This window comes from Molothrus ater, chromosome 10 (assembly GCF_012460135.2).
Source record: "Molothrus ater isolate BHLD 08-10-18 breed brown headed cowbird chromosome 10, BPBGC_Mater_1.1, whole genome shotgun sequence".
NCBI lineage: Eukaryota > Metazoa > Chordata > Aves > Passeriformes > Icteridae > Molothrus > Molothrus ater.
This window is the reverse complement of record NC_050487.2, coordinates 13,881,899-13,889,992: the sequence shown is the minus strand read 5'-3', so window position 1 is coordinate 13,889,992 and position 8,094 is coordinate 13,881,899.

The window sequence follows — 8,094 nt, the reverse complement described above, 5'->3', positions numbered from 1 at the left end:
AGCACAGTCAGCCCTGTGTGTTTTGCCCATCAATAAATAGGTGGGACAGCTGGAGCCCTTGCTCAGCAGGTTCTGCAGACATTTGACTTCAGCTCTTTTGCTTAGACTGTATTTGGTCTCAGCCATCTGGGGAGCCATGGAGCACTTCTGGAGAGTCCAGACTGGTTACTGTGCATGGGTAGGGGGGATGCAGCCCCTGCTGTGCAGGCTGGACCCCCTTTACTGCAGAGCTGACCATGGACATGCAGCAGCTCTTCTCCCCCAGTTCCAGCAGAAGGGTCTGACAAACACTAAATCCAAGAGATGGGAAGAAGGATTCCTCCAAAATGTTTGGTTTCCTTTAGTGCAGTCTGTAAGGGGCAGGCCAGAGCAATTACCAGCATGCACAAGATGCCTGCTATGTTGCTTGGAGTGTTTTTCTTTGCTACGTGTCAATACAAACCTAGAGCCATTTTTCAGAGTTTGCCAATGGCTATAATTGAAAAGGCATGAATTGCCCTCAAGAGATTCCCCACTGCTCTGCATTATTATCTGCTGGATGGCAGCTCTATAGGCCATGTATCATTTTTTTCAAATAACCAGTTAATTACTAAATAAAACAACCTAGCTTTCAAGCTGATTAGCCTAGATTAATGACCAGCAGCATGTTTCACTCTCCTCAACAATTTATCATGGAAAAGAACTATGTCTTTAATGATTTAGGTACCTGGTCTATTGAGGCTTGCTCCAATCTGTACAGCCTCCAATTTGATTTAATTGCTCTTCTTAGTTTGTGACCTGGAAAAAACCAAGTGACAGCCCCCATTAGTGAAGCCCAGCTTGCAACTTGCTTACAGTGTTACAAAGGCTCACTGGGTGTCTTTCTCTGCTGACTTCATTAAGAAGATATATAGAGGTCAAGTGTCACTTTGGCACAGAACAAGTACTATGCCGTTTATCAGCTGAAACAGGTTGAATCAACCTGTGTATTTTATTTAGTTTATATTCATTCTTTTTCCCCTCTCACTGTTTTTAAAAGATGTTTTTAGAAGCTCCTTGTTTTGTTTAAGCTAAGATTGAATTTACAGACTGGCCTTAAAGGCATTAATTGCAGTTCATTTATTGTTACTTTGGCATGGAAACTTTGGCATTGCACTCCTCTACAGTTATTCAATAAAAGATCTTTTGTTATAAGGGCTTATTCAGGGCCCTTGAGTTTGCTTCCTAATTAATATTAGACTTCCTTGCAGTTGTGCTCTGGAGTACAAATGCTCACTTCCCAAGGATGTTGCTCCAAAGGCACATTGAATGTGTCTTTAAGTGCATCCTGAATTACTGACTTATTATTGGGCAAATCTCCGAGGTCTTCACTTAGCCGAAACTCCCACTTAAGACAATGGGCCCATGGGAGTTGTCTGTCATTAACTGAGCTCCAGCAGTTGTCTGGCACTCAGTGAACTAAGTCATGGTCACTGCCCCTGAGAGTTTACCATCCACCCTAGAGACAAAGACTCAAAAAGGCTGAGAAGATAATGAGGCAGCATGAGCTGGAGCTGGGCTCCCAGACCTGGCACTGCTCTGTGGACTCGAGGTGTTTGTGAAGGGCAGAGGAGCCACTGCGAACACCCCCGGTCAGTGCTGTGCTGTGAAAGGCAGATTTCAGTGTGAGCTATGGCAAACCAGCTCTTTCATTGTGCTTTGCAGCAGAGAGGCCAAAACAGATGAAGTCCCTTCTATGTCCTCTCTTTCCAAGGAGATTTGTGGCCCTCTTGGACTGGGAGCTGCTGTCTGCTGCAGTCCTGTTCCAGGATTTTCCAGTCTGAGGGAAGGTTACTGTCTGGCTGACCTTCTCTAAGATTTTAAATCCCTGAGGTTCAGTTGCCTGGTGGCAAGGTCAGACCATCACAAACACTTGGATAAATGCCTGTGTGGTACCAGCCAGTCCCTAACTGCAGCTCCCTGGTCCTGGCTGTGCAAGGCACTGGGCAGTGATCTGGGGAGAGCTCTCCTGGAAGGAACAGACATGTCACCGTGTCAGTAACACTGGGGCAAGTGGCAGGAACACATCCTGCCCCTAACAGGCTCACTCTGTGGGGCTGGTTATACCTGGGGGCCAAGGAGAGAAACCCAGAGAAAGAAGATGCACTGATGGCTGTTGAGGTGGAGAAGGGTTTGGAGAGAGCAGGAGCTATGAGCTATGGATTGTGCCTAAGGAAACTACAGTGGGGTGGGAAGTGTTAAGTCTTTTCACAGATTAATTGTTACCTTACTTACTGGGAGGGGTAAGCAGGCTCACACTTTTTTTTTTTTTTTTTTTTTTTTTTTTTTTTTTTTTTTTTTCCTATCAGGAGCAAGGCAGGTCTAAGAGGGGATGGCTGGAAAGGTTGATGCTGTTGATTGGTACCAGCATGAGCATTATTATCAGTGTCCCAAACCTATGCTGAAAGTGCTGTAAGGATTCCTGTCAAGCCTACTAGAAAGCTCTAAAAGTCCAGAGACCCTTTGATCTACCCTCAGTATAAGCCTTATTACTGCCCATGTGCCCTCAGTGCTGTCCTGCATGAACACAGCTCCCATATTACCATTGCTGGAGAGAAGACTCCTGCCTCTACAAAAAAAATCCCTTGCAAAGAAATGCAAAATTAATTTCATTTCATATAGTCCTTGCTACTACTCTTGACAAAAAATACAGTATTAGGTACTAAGAACAACAAGGGAAGTCCAGGGTCTGTGTAGCAGAATAACTCCCTGCAGTCAGCCTTGGAGCTGCTTCTGTGCCATGAGTAGGCACATGCACATATCTCCCCATCCCGTGGCTGGATTACTTTAAGTATGGAATTCAATGTAGTTGAGCAATTCAGGGTTACTGGTTTATTTACCAAGGTTGTACAGGAAACATCAAACAAAAGTTTCCAAGATTTACACCAGTTTTCATTCCTGCAGATAGACACCCCTATGTTCTTATGGTGTGACCCAGTATAGGTGTGTTCCTGCAGCAAGTCCTTGTGGGTGCAGGAGCCCTTGAAGCTCTCCTCATTCCACAGGGTTGTGCAGCAGGGCTGGGACCTGGACAAGAGCTGCTGCTGGCATTCACAGAGCACAGCAGCTCGTGGCTCCGTCAGATCTGGGTCTGTCTTAATCACTTTGCAAGGGTCAGGAAGCTCCATCCCCTGACCCCTTCCTTCACCCAGCTCCCCCTGCTGCTTGAGCCATTTGATCAGAGCATGAACCCAGCTGTGAGGGAATGTGGGCAGGTGTAAAGCCCCTTCCTAATCCCCTGGCCGTGCACCTGGGTTCCCGTGGTACACTTTGAACGTGTGCCTCAGATCTTCATTTCGGGACATAAGAACTGGTTCTCCTCTGAGCGTGTCTTATGCATGCTTTTTGGGTTTTCCTAAAGCAGCCTAAAAATCTCCTAATCCTCCCTTTCTGCTGCATATTTCCTGCTGGTTGCACTTTTGAGCCCTTGTGCACATTTTGTCACAAGAGAAGGTGGGTGTTTGCTTTTGCAGTGAACATTGCTGCTGCCAGCTGACACAAGAGGTGTGTGACAGAGCCAGTGCTGGCCCCAGCTGCTGGTGTCTGCACCATTTGGGTGTGAGCATCAACACAAGGGATGCAACAACTCACCTCTGTTGGCTGCAAGCATCTATCAGTGCCAAGCACTACAAACCTCTCAGGGGAGAAAGAGAAGGGGAGATCTCTCCCCTTTCAAACCCTCTCCTGTTACTAATGGGGACAGGTCACAGCCATGGGAATAAGGCACAAGGCATTGATTCATTGAGCTTTTCCTTGTAATGCTGTAGATCTTCATTAATGCTCCCAGTTGTGCTTTCTGCTGTTCCCAGTGGGGCCACTTAATGGCATAAAGAGCTTAACAAGGAGAAGCTGTGGTCACAGCTGAGGAGAAGGGGCTGGTTTACTGCTGCCAAGGGTTGTGCTGTTTATCATGTGCAGCATCAGCCTCTAAATATTTCTTACCATTGGGACTGAGAGAATCACTTTGCAGAGAAGGTTATCCAGTAAATCTGGCAGGGCAGAAATAAGAGACCAAGAAGGGAGCCTCTCTTGTGACAGTACTGGTCTCTGAAAGCTTTTGGCAGGTATCTGGAGAGAGAGGGCTGTTTCCTGTCATAAACTGTGACTGTGTATTGGCCATGGATATGAGGTCTTATGAGCCATGCAGTGGGGTTTCTACTGCTGTGTTTTCTTACCTGTTCCACTATCTCTCCTTGGGGAATCCCAGAGCTCCAGGCAAGAAGCTTCACAGAATCACAGAATCTGCTGAGTTGGAAGGGACCACAAGGATCATCAAGTCCAACTCCTGTCCCTGCTCAGCACCATGCCCAAGAGTCACACCATGTGCCTGAGACCATTGCCCAAACTCTTCTTGAGCTCTGCCAGGCTGGTGCTGTGACCCCTGCCCTGGGGAGCCTGTTCCAGCCCAACCACCCTCTGGGGACAGAACCTTTTCCTAATATCAACCTAAACCTCTCCTGACACAGCTTCAGGCCACTCCCTCAGGTCCTGTCACTGTCAGCACAGAGAGGAGATCAGGGCCTGCCCCTCCTCTTCCCCTCAGGAGGAAGCTGTGACTGCAGAGTCTCCCTCAGCCTCCTCCAGGCTGAGCAGACCAAGTGCCCTCAGCTTCTCCAGTTTCCCCTCAAGGTCTTCACCATTCACAGCCCTCCTTTGGATGCTCTCTAATGGTTTGGTGTCTTTCTTACATTGTGGTGCCCCAAACTGCCCCAGCACTCGAGGTGAGGCTGCCCCAGAGCAGAGCAGAGCAGACAATCCCCTCTCTTGCCTGGCTGGCCATGCTGTGCCTGAGGCACCCCAGGACCGGGTTGGCCCTCCTGGCTGCCAGGGCACTGCTGCCTGACATTCAATTTTCCATCAACCAGGACCCCCAGGTCCCTTTCTGTGGCACTGCTCTCCGGCCTCTCATTCCCCAGTCTGTCCCTACACCCAGGCTGTGCCATGCAGAACCCATCACTTTCCCCTGCTGAACTGCATGGTTGGTGATTGCCCAGTTCTCCTGCTTGTGGAGGTCTCTCTGCCAGCTCCCTGCCTTTGCAGGAGCCAATAGCTCCTCCCAGTTTTGCATTGTCTGTGAGCTTGTTCAGTATCCTTTCCAGTGTTGTGTCCAAGTCATTTATGAAGATGTTGAAGAGCACATCAGCTGCTGCTGCTGGGCCCAGTGCTGTGGAACTGGGAAAGCACAGAGCTCTGGGAAGGAGGAGCAAGCAGAGGGAGGAATCTGATGTATCTGTGAGAGAAAGGAGCCACAGAGAGCCAGAGAGGAAGGCACCTCTGCAGGATGTTCCTAGTGAAACCATCAGGTGCAAATATACTGCAATTTATCTTTTCTACTTGTTGAAGCCATACCAAACTACATATTACTGGCAACCATATTTGAAATGTAACTGTACAAATGTGCCTTAGAAGTAGACTTCCCCTTATTTATCTTAACTGCCTTAGCTCCTGCCTTCCCAGCACTTAATGCATTTGTGCTAAGCATTAATCTTTCCATGGTATTTCAGCTGGACAAGTTTACTTTGCAGCTGTAGTTTGGACAGGCAGATTAGACTCAAATAAGTTACGATAGTTCCAGATCTAGAAGTCTTTACTTCAGTGGAGAAAGTTGTGTGAAGCCACAGCTCAGCTGTGCACTTCAGGGTCTTTCCTCCAGCTGTCCACCCAAAAGCCCCACTGGGAGACCTTGTTGAGCCTTTGCCATTGTTTGGGATACCTTCACTAAGATAGTGGTGTGCAGGAGGACAAATCTGCAGCCAGGGAAGCCATGGGGTGCTGAGAACTTGTTAAACCCAGCTACAAGCCCAGTTTTCATCCTGGTGTGAATTGATGCTCAACATTTATTGCAGAGCAGGTGTTAATGGAAGGTCACCTAAGGCTTCTCTGCAGCATAATGGTGGGGCTATTTCAAGCTTTCTCATTTGGTTTTAATGCAGATCAATGTCGTAAATTGTCAAGAATCATGAAGTAAGAGTGTCTGCAATGCTGCTGGATCACCTGCCTTCCAAAACTGCTTTTTGCATACCAAATTTAGAAATTCATCACCTGAGATCCAAGCTTCCAAGGATTTGGAATGCTTTCCAACATGGAAAGCATTACCAGAGGCTAAAGACTGGATCATGCCACAAGCACAAAAAGCATCCAGATGGAGCTGCTGCTGGCTCTGCCGTGGATAACCCTGTGTGGGCTGATTTTCCCTAAATGACACTGTTTCTCATGCTTATTCCCATTAGTCACCCAGTCTCTGCTCTCAGGCTCAAATCTCTGTATGCACAAACTGGGGCATTGTGCTCATCCAGTTTGGGACATAACTAAATTCTCATTCATTTCTACCCCACATAGAGCAGACCTGTCTCTGTGATTTGAGTTAAAGGATCTTTGGCAATATTGGCTTTAATATCCTCTGCAGGAACAAGCTCTCATTTCAATGAGTCCCATTTCCTCCACCAGTTCATACTCTCTAATAGCTTTCTTCGCTTTCTCACCTTTTTTTGCCCACAATTTAAAGGCACTTCACTTAATTTCAAGAACTTTTTTTAAATGAGAAGTTGGTGATTATTAATTTGATAAAAACTGGAACTCTGACCTATGCTTTTCTTCCTAGCTTTCAGGTGTGACATCAGATAACTTTTGTACCCTGGGATTTGCTGTGGGAAGAAAAGCTCTCCCCACAGCAGCAGGCTGGTGATTTACATTGTTGACAGGCGTGTGTGTTGCAGCACTTCACACCATCCCTCTGCTGTATCCCTTCTGTGCTGGGCATCCTCTGGTCGCTCTCCTTCCACTCAGGTTGCTGTGCTCTCGTTGCTTAAATAAGTTTTACTGCAAGGAACAAAAGTAAGTTGAAGGGGAATTGTTTTTAAATCAAGACTAGCCCCTAGACTTGGTGGTGTGCCTCAAATAGGGATTCCCTTTGCTGGGGAAGCCATAGCTTTTCCGGGTTGGGGTTGCTATAGAGATGGTGTCCGATCTCTCTCTGTTAATATTGCTCCTTTGGAAGGGCCCTGAATAGGCACTGAGGTAGGTAAATTTATGCAGTGACACCGAGCGGGTGATTTTATTCTGACAAATTCCTGCACCGTTTGTTTCCAGGCTTGTCTGAGGGCTGGGACGCAGTGTTGGGCTTTTTGTCCCACGTGCTGCCCTCGCGGGGACGGAGTTAATGGAAGCCTTGTTCGGAGCCGCTGGGGCAGAAAGTTTTTTGCTGAGAGAGACAAAAGCTGAACGGGCCACCTCAGAGGTTGCTTTGGGAAGGCCATGTCTTGTGGGCTCTCAAAGGAAACAGGAGATAACGCTTGGCCCAGGAGTCTCATGGAGAATTTGCAGGCACCCTCCTCTCTGCCCTGCCGCCTTGTGCTTCCACATCTGCCTCCTGCAGCATCTTTCCTAGGGTGGCAGGGAGGGGGCTTCTCCAGAAAACACTAATTAGAGTTGTTTTTTCACAGCCTGGCAAGAGAATAATTCCCAGCATTGTGAGGCATGGCCCAGAGCTGCTGTTGGAGTAGGATGGCTGTGATGGGGCCAGCAGCAATGGGAAAGGACACAACATGGCTGTACCTGACTGTGGACCTGTGCAGGCTGGTCCCAGCACAACAGGGCTGTTTGGGTCCCCATTCCTGCTCAGCTGTCATTGTATTAGCCAATACAACAGGGAGCTGAGCTGGGACTGAAAAAGCACCATCTAGGCTGCCAGCACCAAAGCTGTGTGTCAGCAGCTCTCAGTGGTTTGGTTTGAGGGCCTGGCTGTTTGAGTGTTTTCTGGGTACTCGTGTGTTCTCAGGAGGACTCCAGCTCCTGAGTCACTTGGTTCTGGCAGACCACCAGCTGCACTTCATGGAAATAATTTCATGGGTCCAGGAAACATTGCACATCATGAAAGCTCTGAGGTGAGCACTGAAGGTAGCCTGGGATCCCATCAGCAGAGACAGGATCTCCACCGAGCTCATCCTAACCAGACCAAGCTCAAGACCCAGATTCAGCATCAGGTCACCTGAATGGGGCTGGGAGCACAGCAAAAGCAATGGACATCAGGGCACCTGAATAATCCTCAAGGACAGTGGCAAGCTGTTCTGGTGCAGA